General features: G+C 40.4%; 1 long non-coding RNA gene across 2 annotated transcripts in view; it reads right to left on the bottom strand.

Annotated features, from left to right (window-relative positions):
- LOC114092453 (uncharacterized) overlaps positions 1-23,955 on the bottom strand; it is a 220,604-nt gene that overhangs the window by 191,606 nt on the left and 5,043 nt on the right. For both annotated transcript variants that reach the window (XR_003582726.2, XR_003582725.2), the window contains exon 2: positions 21,903-22,047. This is a non-coding gene — a long non-coding RNA (uncharacterized lncRNA). The remainder of the gene's footprint in view (positions 1-21,902; positions 22,048-23,955) is intronic.

Raw genomic sequence — 23,955 nt, 5'->3', positions numbered from 1 at the left:
CACAAGATCATAAGTGGGTCATAAAATTCCCTCTCCCTCAATTGAGCTCCTCCAAGGATTCTGCCCATGTAATAATTGCCATCTCTCCATTGAGTTTAATATTCTCTGTAGGTTAGAAGCATCTCTTTTCAAAGAAATATAGATTAGGCTCATTGTTGATTGCATTAGATTTGGGGGAGAAAGAGAGAGAGAGAGAGAGACATGTTTGTTCACACTGAATTCTTAAAATGTCTGGCTCTGGCTCCCCAGTCATAGACTGCAGCTTAGCAGACAAGGGCAAATAGCAAAGTGATGTGGATGTGATCAGATGGGACTATAAATCATGATGAGGGCTGAAATTGAATCAAATGGGGGCACCTGTGCACACTATTTCAAAATGCAAGCAACGTGGAAAAAACAAACTTGTGAAATAAACCAAGTTGTTGGCCACTGGGCAACATTTTTTTACACCCTCCCTTTGGCCTGGGCTGTTTTCTGGGTCCCAGTAGCAATTCAGAGGTCCACACAAGCATTTCACTATATATTTTACTATCAACAGAAATTTCCCAACACTACCCCCCACCAATAAAAGGCAGCAAACCGCTGTGCAGACAGGTGAGCTAGAGAAACCAGGTGGAGCTGAGCTGGGGCGTAAAGGGGGAAGCATCGGGCAGGGTTGACCCTCTGAGTAACTGACTCTCTCATTTAATAATTGTTAGGATTTTGGAATACTGAGAATTCTCCTCAACACTCCCATACCCAAATGAAAAAAGCAGAACTCAATCCTGCAAGAGGTAACCACCAGGCTTGTGCTGATATGAGCAAATTTATCAGTACCTGGTTGAGAACCAGTGTTGGTTCATGGGCGAGGGGAGGGAGACAGGTTCATTGTACTGTCCTGGGTACTTGTAGGTCAGGAATGCTGTGAGATACATAGTGGGGACGAGGAAGTGAGCAGACACAGGACAGGCAAAAGGGCTAATGAGAACACTACCTATTCCATAGTTTTATGTGCAGCTGGCCTTGGGCCAGGCCCTAAGGAAGGCAGAAGGTTGGGGAGAAGTGAGGGCAAGGAGAGCCGTGCAGACTTTCAAGCTGGAATCTGTCCAAAGGTTTCCTGCCTCATCCCCTCACCCCATCAAACATATGCAAATGGCAGTGGTAATAAACTCAGATAATGATAGAGTCAGCATTTAAACTCACCATAGATTGCATAAATTACAGGGGGGAAGCTGTTACAGATGCAAAAGCTGGATGCTTTCTTGTGGGGAGAGGGTATTCTGACTTGCAGGTGCTAAATGCACATCTCAGGCCAGGCAGGGAGTCTCGTAGGAGGTTTCCTACAAGGAGAAGTCTGGGCCCAGCTATGCTGCTGTTGGCCATCCGTGTTGCTCTAAGTGGGTGCAATGCTCTTCTTCTGGCTGACACAACAGCCCAGACTCCCCCTTCTGCACCGCTCCTGCTCACCCACCCACTGCAGAGTCACAGGGTCCCTTGCTCTTCCTGGAACCTGCCAGGCACACACTTCCTCTGCCCCGGATGTGTCCTCTGCCTGCATCACTTTCTCTCCCAGATAAGCAGGAGATTCACTCCTTCATTTCCTTCAGATCTTTGCCCCAAAGTCCCTTTCTCAGGAGGCTTATGCTACCGTATTTATTGTTACTATTCCCCATGTCTCAACCCTTGTCATTATCCAGAGTACTGATCAGCTTCTAACATATTTCACCTGTCTTTTCCACTAAAATATTAATTCTGGGAAAGTAGGATGGAAATTCTCGTCTCTTTTGCCTCCCCTCCACAACAGATCTCTCCAAATGCCTAGAAAAGAGCCTAGAAAATAGGTATTTATTAAGGTTTGGTAAGCTGTCTCCTTATAAGGAAAAACTTCTTGCTGGGCACGCTGGCACACACCTGTAATCCTAGCAGTTTGGGAGATTGAGGCAGAAAGATCATGAGTTCAAAGCCAGCCCCAGCAACTTAGTGAGACTCTGTTCCAAAATTAGAAATAAAAAGGGCTGGGGATGTGACTCAGGTGTTAAGTGTCCCTGGGTTCCATCCCTGGTACAAAAAAAAAAAAAAAAACGGAGTGGGACTGGGGTTGTGGCTCAGTGGTAGAGCGCTTGCCTAGCATGCATGAGGCACTGCGTTCCATCCTCAGATCCACATAAAAATAAAATAAAGGGATTGTGTCTACCTAAAACTAAAAAAAAGAACATTTTAAAAAGAGGAGGAGGAGAAGAGGAAGGAGGAGGAGAAGAAAAAGAAGACAGAGAAGGTGAAGGAAAAGGAGGAGGAGAGGGGGAAGAGGAGGCAGAAGTAGGAAGGAGAAGAAGAAAGAAGAAGAATCTTAAAAGAAGTAACTGAAATTTCCAAACTGTTTATACCAGTGCTGTCTCCAGGACTCTCTCCTTCCCCAAACTTGTAGTCTGTTACTAACACAGGATATAATACTCTTGCCAACTTGTGTAACACATATGGTTCTGAAACATATCTCTTAAGTATTAAAAGGGAACCAGAGAATTCCTGGGGTCTAGGGCAAATAGCATCAGTTTGATTTTGCCTCTGCTCACATAAAGACCTACTTAAAAAGTGATTATGGATTATGATTTTTAGAACTTGGAATTCATGTGCATCTCATTCAGTCATCTTATTTGACAAATAAGGCGTAGAGAGATTAAATGGCTTCCCAGGCTCCAGATCCAATTACTGGGAGCAGTGACATCAAACCCTATGTCTGTCAGTTCCCTGTCCAGTGTGTGCCTTTTCCCCATATTGTCTCTGTTGCAGTTGCACTGGACAGATTTGTATGTAGGCATCCCAGCAGCAAGCTCTAGCAGTGCCTTTTGAAGGGCTCTGTCAGGGATCCATTTTTAATACTGCCAAGTGTATCCCTTTTCAGCACCTCTTCACGGTGGACAGCAGCCAGTCCAGCTTATTCTAATCAGTCTGCTTTATGGAATGTTTGATTCCTTTCATTGCTACATACGTGATTAGCCAGTAATCATCATTTACCTTCAAAAGGAAGCATTTTCAGAGGATTTGATGGTCCATGGCCATTTCTCCATAACTTTGCCTGTCAAGTGGCCTAAATAAATTTTGCAGCTTGTGACATTATAGTAGAAATTCCCAAAGCAAATTCTAAATCCTAGTCATACCTAGGAATCTAATAGACACTTGGATATTAAATGAATAACTATACATATATTCATTTAAATCAATGTAAATGACTTTCTTTCAGTGCCTATTAAAAAGTGCATTGCAGATTTTCAAGAGAGGTGTGTGCTGTGCAGTGATTCTTAATCTAAGTAGACAATGAAGCCTTTCATTGTGCAGCATCATTGAGACCATGTTTGGGAAATGCTTCTCTCCAAGGTCAAAATAGCAAAGGGCAGGAGGCAAAGAGCTATGAGTACCACTGGAGAACCAAAGCAGGGGCTAAGATAAACACGAAATAAATTGACAGGCTTCGGAATCCATGAACAGTGGAGTTGTGGCATAGTAAAAATAAAAGGATAAATAAAAAATTCACCAGATCTTTCTAGATGAGTGGCTTCTCTCCTAGATCTGGGAAGTGGAACTTCCCCACAAGATGCCAGCCACTCATTAGCAGGGCTCAAGCTTCTGAAGTTCTTGCTGTAAATCACCAAGGAGCTGAAATCCACCCGTGAGCCTAAGATTTTAACAGCTTATGCCTTTCCAGAAGAATTACCTTGCTTACTGAAATGGCTTCTGCCCAGGGCTGGAAAAGTTTGAATAAAATGCATTTAGCTACTATCTGAAGATCTTAAGTCATTGAGCTAAATGCAAGAGCCTTTTGTTAAAAATCACACTCAACTAGATATCGAGGTTTATTACATTCTTTCTCCAATTTTCTTTCTCCTTTTATGTAATCTCAGCTGGGCTGATTTGCCTGCATTCTTTCCAGTAGAATCTTTTTATTACTCCCAAGACACAACAGAGAATCACCAGCCCTGTTCAGAGGGGCACATGGCTGCATCTGGATTAGAGAAAAGGGGCTATTTATACCCAAATTAATAGGCAGATTTTAGCATAACACTTGCAGCCTTTCTGCAAAGAGAATGAAAGAAAAGAAACTGCAGTTCCTTCTCCATTCTTCTTTACTGTATTATTTGGCCCACAGCACGCTTGTCACATGGCCTGGAGCAGTATGATCTAATAATAATAGGCTCCATTGCTACAGAGGAGGAGGAAATCCAGCTGCACTGGGGGCTTCAGGGGGGATCTGAGACAGCTGGCCCCTCCTTCACCCCTGTGTGTTTCAGAGAAAACAATCAGGATGTGGCTGATCCTTTGTACTTCATGCCTCCTAGGACCAGACCTGACTCTGGGTCAGGGCCACTCAGAACCTCTTGCCTTTCCTACAAGCAGAGGGCCAGGAAACCTTGGGCCAGGCCAAAAGCACACACACCTGAGGCCACGGAAGTCTTTGATTCCATTCCAGTTGGCAGGGCCTCCAAGCTTGTGTTCAAACTGGCCTGTGGCCTCCCAGCCCAGCGGTAAGGAAGAACGAAAAGGACTACCTGTTCCTGCAGCTTTAATCAACCCTGTGAATGGTCAAACCAGTGGGAAATGCAGCTAGGGGAGAGACTCAAGAGTCAAACATCGAGCATTTAAAATGGAAGAGCAGGGGACCCTTCAGAAACCTGGAGACACAGGAGAACACAGATCCCCACTACACCAGTTCTAGGGAATGTGCAGGTCATTTCAGCTGCTCCAGAGAGACCTGCCAAGACCAACTGCCAGGGCACAGCAGAACTAATAGCCTCCTAGATCTCTTTGTGCCAAGTCCCACCAATACCCTGTCATTCTCAGGATTAGTCTCTCACTCTCCTCTGCTGGCACCTGCTAAGTCTCAGTGCCAGGAACATAACCCAAGCCTACTCAGCCACTGGGGAAAGGCATAAAAGAAATTCTCTGGCTGCCGTTACCTAATCTTTCTCCCTCTCATCTTCTAGGACACTCCGCCCGATGTGGGCAATGCCTGCTGCAGAGTTCTGAATGGCAGAAAGAATCCAATGGCCCTCGACCTTTGACACACACAATGGTGTGAAGTTTCCAGTTCCTCTTCTGCCGGACTCGTTCTGACTTTCAAACCTGGAGTCTATTAAGTTCTATGAAACTTTTTTTGCTCATATCCAATTCCAGCTAAAGTCCACACATGACTAATAGATTACCCAGTCCTAACACTGTCATGACAAACTGCTGCTGAATGGAGAGATCTCTGCTCGGGGTCCACCGCACTTGCTTTCCAGAACGGGGAAGAAAGTGAGAAGAACCTCACACTTCATCAAAATCCTTGGAGGGAAACATTGCAGGATTCAAAATGCAGCACTGGACAATGTTTCACATCTCCAGGAGAAGTTAAATACAAGGAACTTTAGAGAAAGAAAAATATAACAGACAAAACATCTAGGAAGTTCTGGGGTTTTTTAAAAGCATTTTGTAAAATGTCTTAAGAGCAAGAGAAGAAAATAGCATGCTGTTACATAGAAATGTTGTAGATTACACAGAAATTCACCTTCTCAATTATTATATTAGTGAACCATCTTCCAAGAAACAGATAAAAAATAAACGAAACCTTAAAAAGGTATATGTCACAATACAAAGCCACATGTCACAAAGAAACTGCATTCAATAATTCAGAATTAGATGAGCACTAAAGATGACAGGAAGCCTTGCTCTTAGAATCATGCAGCACGAACCATCTAGCATCAGCCCCTGGTGTTTCTGACCAGAGAATTAAAAAAAAAAAAAAAGGATTGCATCTTTTCAGAATGAACACCTAGATTATGTAAATTAGGGTAATGCCAGCAGCTATAACAAGACAATTCCAAAATTTCAGCAACCTTACATAGTGTCTTTCCCACTTAGGTAGATTCCAATGCAGGCATGCCTGGTAGGTGAGCTGTTTTCTCCATTTGGTGATTGAAACATCCAAGTTCCTTGCATTTTGTAGCTTTGTCATTCCCCTGGAGTCCTAGGGCTTTTTGTACTACTCTATCAAATGGAAAAATAAGAGTCCCACACTTTCTTAATATCCCTAGCTTTGAAATAACATCATTCCTTGGTTTTTACTCCTCTGGTCTTGTCACATGGCCTCTCCAGGTGCTGAAAAGCAGAGAAATAAAATCAGATGGAAATCTCTTCTATGGTGACAACTCCAAAATGTAAAAGGACACAAGTATGAATTTGGGGTTAAATCCTGTCATCTCTGCCTCAGAGATACATGCCAAAGCAAATCAGGACGCTCTGATATTGGTCAGCCCATTCTCAACTTTGTGTAGTTAGCGGAAAGGAGGAAGATATTAAAATAAGAAATATCCAACAAATTTCAATTCTTGGCTTTCTGCACTAGTTCTTGTTTCCAAACCGATTACTTCATTTTTGACCGATTTTAAATATTGCAAGAGGATTTGATTTCCTTGTAAATATGGCAAAGGGAATTTTTTACTCCATAAGTCTCTTTCCAAACTCACAATAATTCCTTAAAAAAATTTTTTTTAATCTTTCATTGTCAAATAAGCAAACCTGCTATTGGGTCTTCTCTTGCCCTGTAAGAACCCTTTCTTTTCTTTGCATTTGAATAAATTCTACTCATTTACCCTCAAAACAAACAAGCAAAGCAATAAGCTGCCATGTGGCATAGTACATACCTATAATCCCAGCTGCTTGTGGGGGCTGAGGCATGAAGATCGCAAGTTCAAAGCCAGCCTCAGCAACTTAGAGAGACCCTGTGTCTAAATAAAAAACTTTTTTAAAAGGGCTGGGGATGTGGCTTAGTGGTTGGATAGGCCTGGGTTCAATCACTGATACCACACACACACACACACACACACACACATACACAAAGCAAACAGCTATAAACAATCAAGCATATGTGTGTGTTAATTAATAAGAAATTTGGACTGAGATGAATGAAATTCAAGAAAGTGACACAGCTCTTCAGTTCTTGAATAAGATCCTTAAAAGCAATTATCCAGAAAATGCTGGTTAATAAACCACTGGTCAGAAATGTTTGGGAGAAGCATAGGAACACTGCAATACTTGGGGGAGGAAAATTTTAATTAAAAATAAAAACAATGTGGACAGCCCATCTTGACCATCTCTCACCTTAAGCCCTCACCACAGACATGACTGATGATGAGACAGGGAAAGGAAGCACTGTGGTCACCAGATCGCAAGGCAGAAGTCCCAGAGTGCCTGAGACCTCACCCCAGAAGCCAAACCAAGCTCTGAAACAATGTAAACAGTGGGAGCTGCGACTCTCAGAGCAGAGGAGAGGAGCAGCTGAGGGCACAGGAGACAAAAGCACCTAAAGATCCACCCTGCTGCGCCCTTGGAGAGGAAACGTTCCATACCTGAACCTTCTCAAGGGCCTCAAGGACTTACAAACAGCTGTTCACTTCTTACTCTTTTTCTCAACAAATATGGTCACACACACAAAATGATGTTTTAGTCAAAAATGAGTTGCATATACAATGGTGGTCCTATAGATTAAAATGGAACTGAAAATTTTCTATCACCTAGGGATATCACTTATACATCTGTGGTGATGCTGCGATACACTCGCTGCAGGGCCAGTCACGTAGAAGTATAGCATGTTCAGTTGTGTATAGGACATACTTCTTGATGATGATGATAAACTGCTGTGGTACTGGTTTTTGTATTACTCTGTGTACCCTTATTACTTTAGAGTGTACTTCTATTGAGAACAGGGTAAAAGAACAGTCAGTGTAGATAATGAATGATTGGGTCAGGAAGATGGGGGCCAGTTCAAAAGGAAATGGAATGCTAATACCTCCAGAACACTTCCCCTTCCTCCTCACCTGTTGCCAAGGTCACCCCCTCCAGGGAGTCATGAGTGCCCCTGGGTGGCTCTCTTCCTGACTTTCTGGGCAGATATGGAAAATAGGGAGAGGTACCCCCTGAACCCCTCTCTTCCTGCCCGTTTGGTCACATGGGCAAGATAAGAGGAGGAGGGGACATGAGAAGAAAGGACACCTAGAATCTATAAAAGGGGAAAGATACCCCCACTCCCTTGGGAACCAGCTCTGGGCCCCCTCCTCTCTGGAGGAGTCTCTCTCACTCTGTTTTATCCTTTAAATAAAACTTTTGGCACTAGCCTTGGCATTTCTCAGGGTTTTCATCTTCAACACCAGGGGACAGGACCTGATCCTGATTTTCAAGACCAGTTTCACTATTTACTGAAAAAACAAAGTTAACTCTAAGCAGGAGGCTGTGCCACCCTGGCAGGAGCCGCATAGTTCTGGGTCTGCTGTGTCTCCTGATTCCATCAACCACCACATCCAGTGAATGACCAGTTCCATCCAGGTCCGCGTAGGTACATCTGCGACATTCACAGGGACAAAGTCACCTGACAGGACATATCTCAGAACGCATCTTTCCTTAAGCAATGCCTGACAGCAATAACAACAAAAAAGGTAGGAAAGTTCAAAAGAGAAAAATCAAGATAAAAATGTACATTGTAAAACAATTAAAGCAGACACAAACTCTCCTGGGAGTGGGCGAGCCTCGCCTTCAGGCTCCATAACCACCACCCCCAGAGTGTATTCCATAAATATGCATTCACAACACACATCATGAAACTCTAAAAAGCTACCATAGTGAAAGTCACTGGGAACAACAGTGAAGACAATGACAAAACAGATGCCAGGTATCGTTATCAGACGTGTGTCATGTGGAATGACCGCTATGGTAGCTTACAGAACTAGAGAAAGTTATTTCTAAACAGACTCTTACAAAGAAAACTTTTAAGGATCTATTTTTAGAAGGAAGAAAATGGCAAAAATAAACTCTTCCATACAGGAAGGGATGGATGAAATAAAATATGAGCATATGAATAAATTGAAATTAAAGCTGACTCTATAAAATAATTATCAAATGCCTAGTTTATGATACTGATAGGAAAGAGCTATAGGGGAACATGGGGAAGGTGGTCCAAGGTGACTGGAATTAAACCATTCTAAGGTCCCACATGATTTGGAAGGAAGAAAAAATATTAAATTTATAGAGAGTTAAATACACATTTAAAATTTTCAAAGTTATCCACCAAATCAAACCAAACACAAGACAAGAAAACAGGAATAAATATCTTCCAAATTAGTAGGAAGGAAAAAAATACTTCAGCTAATTCAAATAAAAATAAAAGGGAAAAAGAAAACAGCAAAAGCAAAACAAAGAAAAATCATAAGATAAAAGAATCAAAATAAATTTAAATATATCAGTAATTAGAAAGGTAAAAATAAGACTATTTAAAAGGCATAAATTGTCAGAACTTTTTAAAAAGCTGTCTGGTGTTTGTAAGATATATATATCTAAAACATGAAGACAAAAAAAGGTTGAATGTAAAAATGTGGAAAAGCTGTAAAAGAAGCAAATATTAACCAAAAGAAGAATAGTATAACTATGTTCATTATCAAGTAAATAAAGTGAAAACATTATTAAAGGTAAAGAGAATGATTGCCTAATGGCAGATGATAACTTCTTCAGAAACACATAACAATTTTTATTTGAATATACCCAATTAAATTGTTTAAAATATACAAAGAAAAAGAAAAAGAAGGAAAGAAAGGAGGAAGAGGGGGAGGGAGAAAGGAAGAGAAAGAAGGACCCGAAGAAAGAAAATTTACTGTTATTGGGAAATTTTAATACAGCCACCTTAGAAATGGATATTGATAGTTAGGTATGAAATGTCCCAGAATGGTTCCTCTGCATCTGTGTAACATCCGGCAATTCAAATTGGACCATGTTTAAAGTGTTAGGACAAGGAAAGTACAAGATTCCATAAAAATACCTCTACTTCTCCCTGAAGTGTACAGAGGGGCACAGTCAAGTCAATGGTGAGAACTCACTGCACTGATGATGTCTGTAAGGATGCTATGTAAGGCTGAGCCGGAAACAAAGACAAGAAAGAATATATACTAAAATAAATGGATTTGCTAAGCCTGGTGATTCTCTTTTAACCAACCTATGAGCAGAAACTTTCTGATAACCAAAGACTGGAACTCAATCTGAAACAAAAGAGAAATTATCCTGTCTATGCATCTATACTTGTACATGCACAGAATCTCTGGAAACAGAATTGGTTGCCTCTGGGAAGAGAAACTCAGTAAAAGGGCAATAAAAAAGAATTATCTTTCCCTTTCCCAATTACTCCCTTGTTTCTTTTGAATTTTATATCAGATGACATATCGCCTACCTCAAATGAACAAAATAAAATATATTCTCTAAACCATGGCATCAAATAATTTTGTTCTTAGGAATTTATTCTAAGAAACCTCTGTACATGTGCAGAATGATTCATGTACAAAGTTATTTATTTCAGTGTTGTTTGTAGTAGCAAAACGGATATAATCTTATGTCCTTCAACAAAATACTGGTAAAATAAATTATATGCATCCATGTGGGATTATATTTTGCATCTATAAAATAGAATGAAGAAATTTATTATTTCAAAATATGGAATAATCTTCCTATACTAATAAGTACAAGAAAATAGGAGAATTAAGGCTGTATATTATTCTACCAATTTATAATGACTTACTTATATATACTTATGTTTACTTAAATATTGTACATAGTTATCTAGAAAGATAAAGAAAATTGATAACAATAGTTATTAGAGTATAACACAATAGTAAGAAGACAAAAATAAGACAGATTTTTTTACTGTAGATCCTTTTGTATTTTCTAAATCTTAACTATATAAATATATTGCAGGTATAAAATATATTCCCTAAACCATGGCATCAAAATAAAAGTTCAAAGTTCAAGATAAGGAAGAAGCTATAGATAAGAAATAGGACACTGGGGTTATGCCCTGGAAGGATGTATCTTGTCCCTTGTCTCTGCCCCTCTCCCTATTGACTCTTTCTGGTCACCACAAGGTGAGCAGCTTTTCTCCTTCTCATGGTGTTCTGCATCATCACAGGCCAAGAAACAATGGCGTCAACTGGCCATGGACTGAAACCTCTAAAATGATCCAAAATAAATCCATCCTCCTGTAAGTTGTTTAGCTCAGATATTTTGTCACAGCAACAAAAATCTGACAACACAGAAAACTGGTATTAAGAAATGAGGTCAGGGCTGGGGTTGTAGCTCAGCGGTGGAGTACTTGCCTGGCACATGTAAGGCACTGTGTTCAATCCTCAGCATCACATACAAATAATTAAAATAAAGGAATCATGTTCATCTACAACTAAAAAACAAACAAAAAATTATATGTGTAAAAAAAGAAAGAAATGAGGTCATTGCTGTGACTATACCTGATGAAACCTTTGGAATTGGTTTGCAGAAGGAGTTTGGAAATATTTGAAGAAGCAGGCTAGAGAAGGCTTAGGACATCGTAAGTGGAGCTTAATGGATGATTGTGGTGTGAGCTCAGAAGACCAGAATACTAATAGGAATGCAGACAGTAAAGACTGTGCTAACAAAATTTCATATGGGAATGAGGACTCTATTGGGAATTGGAGCAGAGGACATTCATGTTACACACTGGCAAAGAACTTGTCTACATTTCCTCCATGCCCTGAGAATTTGTGTGAGGCTGAATTTAAAGGTAATGGACTGATTTATCTGATAGAGGAAATTTCAAGGCAGCACATCATTCAGGAAGTGGCATAGGTATGGCTGGCTTCTATTAGCCAGATTTACTGTGAATATCAGAGCAAAGAGCAAAGCAGAAAGATTTTATAAAAATTACAGTTTGGCCAGAAAAGAAGCCTGTGTAAAGTTGGAGCTGAAAAAGGTATGGTTGCTAAAGAGATTAGTATCATTATAAAGAAGTCAAGTATTCTACTATGGCAATAGGAAAGCTACCTTGAGGGAATCTCAGGAATTGGCCAGACCTCACCTCTCACATACTTAAGGCTATAAAAATATAAACTTATTGGAAAGACTTTGTTTTGATAAAGAGTGCTGGGGTGCTCTGCTCACACAAGGCTGCCTATGAAATTTCCTCAGATTCATTTCACCATGCACAGACACTGAGAAACTCACAAGCCACTGCAGCCTCAGTCCAAGTGGGCCCAGCTACTGATCAGGCCAGCAGCGGACTTTGGGATCATCCACTTGATGTTGGTCTTGTATGAATGCAGAGTGCAGAAGTTACAGGATCATGGAAGCCTACACCAAGATTTCAAGAGCTTAGGCAATGTGCGGAAATATTGGAATGCCTGAAGGCAGCCCCTAAGAGTGCAAGATGTGAAACTGAGAATGAGGCTCAACTGCAATGGAGACTGCATCAAATTTGAAATGCTAGGAATATGTAACATCTCTGAAGAAAGCCATAGACAATGGGCAGGGCCAGCCCAAGAGAGTGACTGTGTGGGCTACTGCTGACAAGACTACAGGATCAGGATTATCTAAGACCTTTGGAACTTCTACCCTACTGCTGCATGCCCTGGATTCTGAACACAGAACTACAGAATTCAGTGTTGGCCCTGTTTTTCAGTACCCTTTGGTTAGATTCTTTTTTTTGGTATTAACCTATTTCTTCCTTTTGGGATGGGAACATTTAACCTGTGCTGTTATATATTAAAAGTATATAACTTGGTATTTTATTTCTGCAGGGACTCACAGCTAATAGTTTGCCTTGAGTCAGAAAAGACATTTGACTTGGACTTCGGAGCAATTCTAGAACTGTTAAGACTGTGGGGACTTTTTGAAAATGAACTGATTGCATTTTGCATTGTGAGAACGGCATGAGCCTTTGGGCAAGTGGTGCAATATTACAGTTTAGATCAGGAAGGTTCCCCAAAGGCCTACGTATTGAATGTGTGGGTCCCAATGCAGCAATGTTCAGAGGCAGAGCTTTGGGGATGTGACTGAATCATAAGGGATTTAATATTATCAATGGATTAAACCATCAATGGGTTCATAATTGAATGGACTGTGAAATTGGTAGATACTGTGGGAGGTAATGCCTAGTTTTCAAAGGAGGCCTGTCCTGAAGAGTACATCATGTTCTCCTTGTTTTCCCTGGCCTCTCCCACCACCCCCACCACCTCCTTCCTGACAACCAGAAGGTAAGCCACTTGCTCTGTCACACCCCACCCCACCCCACCCACCATCATGATGTTCTGCTCCACCACAGGCCCAGAAACAAGGGGGCCAATTGACCATGGACGAAAACCTCAGAAACTGTGAGCCAAAATAAACCTTTCCTACTTTAAGTTATTTATCTCAGATATTTTGTCCAAGTGATAGAAAAATGACAAAACACAAGATCCAAATTAGTATTGAAAAGAAAAAGAGACACAGTTCCTAACACAGCAATGGAATAAAATATATAAATTATTATTAACCTGTTGACACCAACTATTTTAAAACGTGGAGAAAAATTGACAAATTTCTGGATAAACAGAACTTATGAAAACTGGCTCAAAAAAAAAAACAGAAAAATAATTACCATAAAAATTATTGGACTCACAAGTTTTAAATATTCCACAAAGAAAACTCCAGTCCCAAACTGTTTTATAGACAAATTCCAATATTCAAGGAACAATAAAATGTAAGGTGCATAAGGTTAATGATTTTTATTTGTTTCATTCTGTACTATATCCCTGATCCTACAAATTCTAACATATAGTAGACTCTCAGAGTTCATTTTGGTAGACAAGTGTGAATTTAATTCTGAAAATAGACATGAACAATATGAGAAAAGGAAATTGAGATCAATTTCATTGTTAAATATATTTCCAAAAATAGTAGAGAAGTATAGATACTGCATATTGAAACCACCTGTGCATTTTTTAATAATACATATATTTACCAAATGATTGTGTTTATTTTAAGACTACAACAGTAGTCCTAACATTATATTGTGTTTTAATGTAACCACCACATTAACAGCTTATAAGAGAAAAGCCATCTGATCATCTCAATAAACACAAAAAAGCTTTTAACAAAATTCAACATTCAGCATTCACTATAAAAATCTTAGAGTAGAAATAGAAAACTTCCTAAATCAATTAATATTGCCCACACAATTTTCATGTTGTTTGCAAAATACCCATAGCAGTGCTTGGTACAGAGTTGGTAGTTAATAAATTGTACTCAAAAAATTTTAAGCCTCACCAGATGAGTCAAAAACTGTTATTAGATGTCCTGCCCTTGCTCATATTGGATTTGGAAACAGGGTTGAGCCCACAGGGAAAAATATGCCTTACACTCTCATTAGGAACTAAACAAGGCCAGACAAACATAGTACCTCTAAACTTCAACTTGGTCATCTGTACCCTAAAGGATTTGACCAATCTCTAACCAGAATTCTGCTAGAAACATTGCCTCAGTGGGATTATGTTAGAATAATTTTCTAAAAAACAGGAAAAGGTTTCCTAATTAAAAAAAAAAAAAAACCTCCTATTCAGAAAAAGAGGAAAGCCTACACAGTATGATAGTATAAAAGAAAATAAAAGCCATAAAGATTGGAATGGTAAAAACAAAACTGTCATTATCCCCAATGACACAATTTATACATAAAAAAAAAAAAAACCAAATGAATTCACAGACTAGAATTAATAAAAATTCACAATGGCTACTCTAAAATCGACATACAAATATTACACTTCCATATAACAGCAATAAAAAGAAAATTGTTTTAAATATCTTATTTTAAATACCATAAAATATGCAAGGTATCTAGAAATAAATCTATCAAAACATGAATGATGCTTTCACAGAGAAATGAGAAAACAAAAATAAAAGATAATAAAGAGAACTATATTAAAAAAAATTAGACCATAAACATTGGTAAGAATACTCCTTATGATGAAAATATCTGTTGGTCCCTATTTACACGTAGATTCATACAATCTCAATTAAAATATCAGTTTGTCAAAGACTTTTATGAATTCCAAAATTCACATGGAAATGCAAAGAAAAATGAAGAAGAAGGCCCCAAATGAAAACCTAAGGAAGAATTGAATCACAGTGTCAACCCCCTTGACCTAATTGACAGCTACAGAATACTCCAATAACAAGAAACAGAGGAAACAAAAAAATATATAGCAACAAAAGAACAAATATAGGGCTTCACATACAAAGAATTACCTTAAAACATAAAAGTTCTAAAATATACCAATTAAAAGAGATTTGCAAAGTAGATTAAAACAATATTACCCACCTATACACTTCTAGAATTAACTCACTTTAAACATAGAAACATAGGTAATTTGAAAGTGAGAGAATATCCTTGATAGCATTTAGCAAACAATAAACCATGAGACATGGTGGGCATGAATGGAATCCCAGCTATTCAGGAGGCTGATGCAGGAGGATCACACGTTTACAAGTTCAAGGCCAGCCTGGGTAACTTAGCAAGATCCTTTCCCAAAATAAAATAAAAAGGGCTGGGAGTAGCTCAGTGGTAGAGCACTTGCCTAGCCTGTTCAGAGCCTTGGATTCAGGCCCTAGAGGCATCAAAACAAGAAAAAAAAATGTTTTTCTTAATTAGACAAGAGAGTTCTAATACATAATAACAATAGAATACACCAAGTAATAATAGAATACACCAAATGATCCAGGATACTTTTCAAAATCTTTCATGAATGAGGAATGCTTGACCCTAGAGTCTGAGATCATACAAAGTGGAAAATACTGTGATTTACTACAGAACCTTAAGCTCAGAATATGCTCGGACGCCATGGAAGCAATAGTCAGTGCCAGCAAAGTGCATCTACTGGCTTCTTTACCTTCTGTTAGTCTGTGACGCCGAGTTTTAAAGTAAATGTGTGTCCCCTGTGCAGCTCTGTAGAGACAAGGAATGATGGAGGGAGGGAAGTGCACCACGTGGGGCTTACAACTCACTGGTTCCAGCTCTCTCCTTTACTGCGTCCTTGAGCAAGTTCCATCACCTGTTCTAGCTCAAGGTGGAAACCCTGTGTAAATCACAACCACAACAGTATGCCGAGGGCCTGGCTGCCAAGACTGGCCCGGGAGCAGGTCAGGTGTTCCATAGCCAGGATCCACAGGAAGTTGTGAGATGGGGCATGATACAGGAGACGCCCATTCCAAGAAGAGTCCACCTGGTGGGCAGGCCAAGTGCTGCAGGGGAGGCTGGCAGGTAAAGGTGGGGCCTGATGGCAATGGAAAGTACAGGCTTTGGGGTCAGGCATTTGTGACTTTGAATCTGAAGACTGCCCCCTTCACCAGCTGTGTGACCTGGGGTCCATCACATGACTTCCCTAAGCCTCCCCTCCTTCATATGAAAGATTAATATAATCATCTTGCTCACATGACTTAGTTTTGTTCTGTTTGTAAAACACCCATGGTGCTTAGTACAGAATTGGTGCTTCATGAGTTATTCTTCACACTACTGGATAAATTTGAAGCCTCACCAGATGAGTGAAAACTATTACTAGGTGCCCTGCCCTTGTTCTATTGGATTTGGAAACAGGGCTGAGCCCACAGGGGAAAGATATCCCCTAAGTCCCTATAAGGGGTAGGCAAGGCAGAGCAGACATGGTGCCTTTTGTCATCTGTATGACAAAATCTCTATGGACCTCATAGCTCTCGGTCCTCAAACTCTGATCTGTGAACCAAATCCAATGTGTGCTCTATGTTTAGAATTGATATATTGTTGGATCATCCGGGAATAGCTAAAATCATCTCATCTATTGATTTATATAAAGGGTGACAGTAAATGACCTTGGATAAAGAATATAATCTAAAATGGTATTTGTAACACCAAGTGGAGTAAAAAGATTTAATGGCTTATCCTTTAGACTGAAAATGCCCTAGAATCATACATTATTAGAGCTTGAAGGGGTCTCAGAAGCCAATTCCAAATCTTTCAGCCAGTGGAAAAGCCCCTTCTATAGTACCCCACAATGCTCACAGCTGACTTGAATATATCTGGTGACAGTGACCTCACTGCCACACAAGATGCCTTTTCCATTTTTGAAATTCCCTTGATAGGCCCTTCTTCTGTTTATCGTTAGACCAAAGCATTTTTGAGCCCAAATCTTTTCCTTCCTGGATATAACTGTCCTTCCTATTTGAATGTAAGTATTAAGTTTCTGCATGAAATCTCCCTTCTGAGCTATATATTCTAACCAATTCAGTTATTCTTCAAAGAAACAGTGTGCAGACCCCACAGCATCCTGACTTCCTTCCTTGGAGCCACTCAAATCCCACTCATCCATAAACTGTGACATCAGCATCTACACTACAAGCACATAGGCCACAGGAGCAATGGTTTTCACACTTTTAAATGATGTGAATTCACCAGTTTATGGTAGCCCACACCTGTAATCCCAGAAACTCAGGAAGCAGAGGCAGAAGGATTGCAAGTTCAAGGCCAGCCTCAGCAACTTAGTGAGGCCCTGTCTCAAATAAAAAGAGCTGGGGATATAGCTCAGAGGTAGAGCAGTCATGGGTTCAGTCCCTAGTACTAACAAAAAAATAAAAATAAAAAATCATATGGGATCTGTTTTCAAATGAGACCTTATACCTTATACGGATCCCTAGCAAGGAAAATGGAACCCCTGGAAGTGTGCTGACTGTGTCCTTCCCCATTTGATCCCTGCCCACTTACTGCCCACCTCACTGTTCTTTGAGGAGGACATAAGGCCCTAAGAAACCTTGAAGCACATATTAAAATCACTGGAGAGCATGGTCTCTCAGTTTCCTACAAGCTCTAAAATTCTTAAGGAAAAAATATATATTTTTCACATGAATTGTTGCCATGGAGTATAACACAAACGTAACCAAGGACAGTTCCAGCCCCAGCTCTACCACCTCATGCGTGTGCAACATTGGGGAAAATTTCGGTGCTGTTTCCTCATCTTCAGGTCAGAAAAATAATTGTCTTTACCTCCCATGGGCATTGTGAGAATGAGATGATTCAACACAGAGGGAGCCGTAAGAACAGTACCTGGTGCTCAGTAAGCCTCACATTAGCTGCCAGCTCAGGCCTCCTCAGTCTTGACTCACCAAATTAAATTTCTGAATGTAAACTCATGACATTAATCTTTTCTAAATATAACCTTTTTCTGCCTGGCAAGAACCCAGCATTCAGGTTTCAGGCTCAAGATAACTTTGAATTTTGATTCCCTCATCTTTTCCATTACCTGTCTCTCCCAGGACTGGGACACCTGCATTCTTGGTAAGTAAACCCTCTGGGCTTTCAACCAGGTCACCAGTCTCTTCCCAAAGGTCAGATTTCACTTTATTAGGTGGCCATGGCTCCAAAGATAACACGGCAATACTTGGCCCCATTGTATATGGAAATCATAAAGGTAATAATTTGTTAAAACACAGTAAATTCCAATTTGGATCTTCAGAAGTCGCACAATCTGAAGATAAAAGAAGAAGGGAGCATATTGTTTATCACAGTGAATTAGAAGCATGCCAGATTTCAGAGACTAGGGACAACCTGAACTTTGAAGCTGCTCAGGCAATTTTGGAATTGCACAGAAAACAAAATTTGAAAACCCCGATTGATAAGTCAGAAAACATTCAGAAAATTTCTGAGTAGAAATGAGCTTTTGTTTCTTTACCAGACTTCAGGGGTCCATTCAATTAAAAAACCCTTTCTTTGAACCAAAGAGATAAATCCCAGCTCCTAACATGGTTCACAGCATTTTTCACAACTTTGAACCACCTGCCTCTTTCACGACTATTGCCCTCCTTCCCATGAAAATACCCTGAATGTCCCTACCTGTGCCCTCTGACTTGCTGTTCCTTCTGCCTGTGGACATGTCCCCTTCCTCTCCAGAACACACATGCCTTTCTCAGGGACCCAGTTGCAGTTGCAGTGTTACTTCTGTAAAATTTAGTCTGATCACCAACTCACTGCTCCTTTCTCTGTATTTCCATTGGATTCTATATTTCCTCTTTTCAACCCTCATAATTTATTATTGTTTTCCATCATTTCCAAGTGTCTCTCACAAGCCACAGCAACCTAGGAGACATTGTATGATGCCCAACTGATCCCCTCCATTTCAGACATACTCTATAACTTTCATAAAATTGTAGAGAATGTTCCAGGTCTTACCTACCTTCAATAGCATTGTTTTTATGGAAAAATGTGAACACCGTGCTAAATTACAGTTTCAAGTTAACTTTGGGGGTAACTCCCACCTTTTTTTTCATTTAGCAAATGTTTGTTGAGCTCTTATTGTATGTCAGGCATTTGTTTAGCCATACGAGATACACTTGTAAGCAAATCATTCTGATATCTTACCCTTGTGGAGCTTCTATTCTGGTGGGGAAAATAAAATAGTTAAGATATGTTTAATAATAAGATATGTTTTAAAATGATTATTATAAGGAGAAAAAAAAATCATGCTAAAGGAAAAGAAATACCAGAAGGAAAGCTGCAATTTTACGTAAGATAATCAGGGAAGGCCCCACTGAGATGGTGCTTTAGACCAAAGTTCTGAAGGAAAGAAGAATGGTTCCACGTAACTAGCTGGGCCAGGCAGAGGAAAGAGATCAACACCTAGTAGAGGAAGACGGCCTGGTATGTTACAGAACAGCAGTGTGGCAATGTGGCCAGAGTGAGAACAACAAGGGTGGGAAGAAAAGTAACCAAGAGCCAGGTCACATAGAGCCCTGTAGATGAGCAGGACGGCTTTGGGGTTCAGCAGGAGGAGATGAAGGCCGGTGAGCATGAGAGGCAGGGGAGCAGCAGGATCTGTTGTACACTTTCACAGTTTCCTCTGGTGGCTCTGATAAGAATGGGCTGGAGTAGGGACGGATACAGACAGGACCCAAGTTAGGAAGTTAGTAGAATAACATACATAAGACACAATGAGGATGGTGAGACGTGGTCAAACATTTGAAGAATTTTTCAAGATTTGCTGATGGATCAGATGAGGGTCAGAAGAGAAAGAGAAATTGAGGTTATTTATAAAGTCTCTTTTTTTTTGTTTTTGAATTATCTTAGAAATTTAGAGAATGAAGTTGCATTAACTGAAATGAAGCAAGGTATAAGAGAAGCTGATTTGGGGAGAAATCTAGAGCCTAATTTTGAAGATACAGTTCACAATCCCCATCGGACCTCCAAGTGGAGACCTCAGGGAAGCCGTAGTATATGCTTGTCTGGGTCAGGGAAGACATCCAGGTTGGAGAAATGACTCTGGATGATCTCAGCAGAGAGGTGTTATTTGAAACCTTGACTCTGGACTAGATTCAATATTGAGTAACTAACTATAAGTAGAAATAAATAGGTACAAGGGCTAAGTTCTGGGTACTCAGATATGAATGAGGGAGAAAAAAAATGGAGAAGCCAGAAAGTGTGGGGGCAATGGGGGAGATTAAGACGCAGCACTTGGAAAGGTAGGAGGAAACCCAGGTAGGTGTGGTGTCTTGGAAACCAAGAGGAAAAAACTTGAGAGAAGAAAATCATCAACTCTGCGTCAAAGATTGCTTCAAGATTGCAAGATGAAGACTGAGAATAACCATTACTAAGCAACACGAAAATCAAGGGTGACCTTGGAAGGCACAGTTTCAGCAGAACAGAAGGACTAAAGACCTGATTGGGGTACATTCAGGTAAGACTAGGAGGAGAGAAATTAAAGTGGCTAAAGAATTAAAACATTTTGTGTAATGAGAAGGAGGTAATAGAGAGTTAACTATAATGAGAATTGGGGCCAAGAGAGGTTTTCTTTCTTCATTCCAAGCTGAAATCAACAATGGAATATCTGTGTACTTACAGAGATAATCAGTAGACAGAGAAGACAGATCATGGGGGAGAGCGGGGGGAGTTGCTGAAGTGTCGTGGAGCAAGCTTTAGGAAATGTGGCAGCATAGGCCATCAGGAGTCATGATATGGACAGAATACAGACAATGGTCAAACACTGGAAGGTCACGTGAGCGAGTTACTAAAGGAAGGATGTGTAATGAAGGCAAGGGTCAGGGCTGGGTGGAGGACTAAGACAAAGTCAAAAAATACACAGGCCAAGCACAAGTAAGAGGATCATAGTCAGAGGACTAACTTGAGACCACATCCAGGAGGTTATCACATTGATCAGGAATCTCCCAAGAAACAGAACCAATAAATCCACAGTCATAATGTTTTAGTCAACAAGAGATGGCATACACAATGGAGGTCCCGTAACATTATATGGTCTAGTGATAGCACAGCCCTCTTCACTTAAATATACTCTATGACACTTGCGAGACACAATTGCCTAATGACACTTTTTCAGATAAAATCCAATTCTCAAGGGCTGCATGACTGCATAGAGACATGCAAGAAGGAATTTATAATGGGACTTGGCTCAAACAATGATGGAGGCAGAGGAATCCAACCGTGTACCATCCAAAGGCTGGAGGACCAGGGAAGCTGTGAGGAGGTCAACCTGAGCCAAAGACCTGAGAGGCTAAGAAGCAGCTAGTCAAAGTCCCAGAGCCAGGTCTTCTTTACTGGGTCAACTGATTCTAATGCTAATCTTTTCCAGAAACACCCTAACCGACACATCTAGAAATGATGTTTTACTGGCTATCTGTTCATTAACCCAGTTGAATTGACATTTAAAATTAACCATCACAATTACTAGGTAGTCAAAGCCAAGGAAACCAGAAAACAAGCATTGGATATTGGACCATTGATATGGCACAGAGACCTCTCTGTTGGGCCAAGATTCCTTTTGAGGGCCTGCGATCCTATCAACAGATCTTCTTCTTCTAGTTCCTAAATCTGATGGCCAATACATCTTTTTAGAAATTACCTTTATCATTATTTTAATAAGGAATCATATTTGTGCACAAAAAGCACTACTGAATGTGTGCTATACCAAGACCTCTGAAATTAAGTTCGTTTCCCATTAAGTCTCATTGATGCTTCTAAAACCCACAAATGAAACTACACCGTGACGAAGGGTAGGGTGGCAGACTGTGTTCACCAAACAGTTCTCAATTTTCCAGGCCCTCACCTTCTTGCCTTTCCTGCCTCTGCAGATCTATTTGAGGTCATGTGACGCAGAATGTGTTGGAGTTGCAAGAAGGACGCTGGGTCTCTGAGTCCCCGGGTTCCTGGCAGGCATTCACACAGGAGAGTAGGCCGACAAGCCTCAGGTGCTGATAAGGACAAGAAATGAAATACCTTGGTTACATTAAGTCACTGACTTGTTTTCTCCCAACAGCATAGCCTGACGTGACCCTGGCAATGCAGACAGGCTAACTGAGTGGAGGTAACAGGTTGGCCTATAAATGCCAATCTTTTCAGTCATCGCCAGCTCACAGATGCTTAAATAACAAGTTCCCTTAGGATATAAACATAATTTGATCCACAACAATTTGGTTTTCATACAGCACATCTGGTTTTCAGGAATACATCTGTGTAAATTGAGTTACCTCTATAATGATATTGTATTTGCATCTGAGACACCGGAACGACAAGACTGACTGCAGGTTAAATAAAAAGTGCCTAGGTCTATCTCCATTTGCTCTCCAAGTTTCTGTGATAACGTATGTAAACACCCTGCCGGTAATTAGATTCTGAGTTCTTCTTTGCAGTAATGATCCAGGTGGCATTAGAATTTTTAAAGCATTTTTTTTCCTATAAGGTTACAGTATACAGTTTTTTCAGTTTTAATTAAACCACTGCACAGTGAATAGTGCACCTTATTTAGAAGTTCAGATCTTTCCAGAACCCCCAACTCAGCTAAGAAAGCCAGTCCAGCTGATTCAGGCAGTTGTGTTGCCTTATAAAATACTGTCCCCAAAGACTCCTTTATACCCTCTCAGAGCCAGCACACAGTCAATTATTGAGGTTTCTACCTGTGCTGCTCAGTATGCACTTTCCACCCCGGCTCTGCCCCTATTTATCTGCTCAGTAATCACTTTGCTATTTTTGATGCTGGGGTAGGACTGTTGAGGTGTCTGCTGGGTTTTGTTGGGTGGCTTAACACTGAGGGAGAGCAGAAATGATGGCAGCAAGCAGTGTTTGGGTTTAGACCATGCTACCTCGCCCAGATGTTGAAGTAGAGGTTGCTGGAATGTGTCCTGCATCATGAACCTCTTATTCAAAGTATGTTCTACTTCATTGATAACATGACAGGATATTATTAGCCAGAATTTATCTCTACTGGTTCTTTTATCACTGGCAGTAAGTTTCCATAATGGCATCACTGTCCCAAATATTTGTTAAAGGCTTAAACAGTTTCAAATGCATGCTCCTTTATTTAATCTACAGCAGTTTCTGAAAGAGCACCACTCAGTGTTAGATGAAGCAGCTTATGCCCCCTGTCGTATTTCACATTTTTGTTTTATGCTTTGGTAGATTTCATAGCGATCTCTTTTTAACCAATAAAATTTGTTTTAGGGAAGAAGACACATTCTTTCTAAATAGTCAGACTGCAGTGAAAGAATTCTATGTCATAAAACCTTTTTCTAGGACTATAAGTCAACAGTGGGTCCTGCAGACCTTTAAAAAGAAGTTGGGCCTCTTATTCTCCGAGAGGTTGTTCTCACTCTCTCATGGTCTCATTTCACAAAGCAACTATAGCAGGATGGGAGGTATGTTTGACCTGGCCTCAGTTTATCTCCATGTAAATCCTGACTCTGTCCCTTGCAAACTAAGAGGTGTGGACAAATCTCTTTGACTTCTCTGAACCTCATCTTTCTCATCTGTGAAATGGGGCCAGCAATACTTGTTCACCAAGTTATTCTAAAGAGTCAATACAGTACCCATGCAAAAGTCCCTAGCACTGAGCCTGGGCCCAAAGAGGTAAACACACACACATAAAAATTTATATCATCTCCAGGATATACACAACCCATCTGGCATGAGATAATGAGTTACATGAAGTCTCCTAAGGCGCAGTGATATGGAGAAGTCCAAACAGGTTGGCAGATGTTCTGGCCATTTCAGATTTGTCTGGTGTATGCGGTTATGCCCACCACACCTCCAGTGCTCACTTCCCTGTGATCAGGTCCTGATGTTCAATTTGCTACTGTTTTGCTGGGAGCACCTTATTTTCCTCC

The sequence above is a fragment of the Marmota flaviventris genome, chromosome 12 (assembly GCF_047511675.1).
Source record: "Marmota flaviventris isolate mMarFla1 chromosome 12, mMarFla1.hap1, whole genome shotgun sequence".
Classification (NCBI taxonomy): Eukaryota; Metazoa; Chordata; class Mammalia; order Rodentia; family Sciuridae; genus Marmota; species Marmota flaviventris.
Note: the sequence above shows the minus strand (reverse complement) of the source record. Positions and strands in the feature narration are given on the sequence as shown.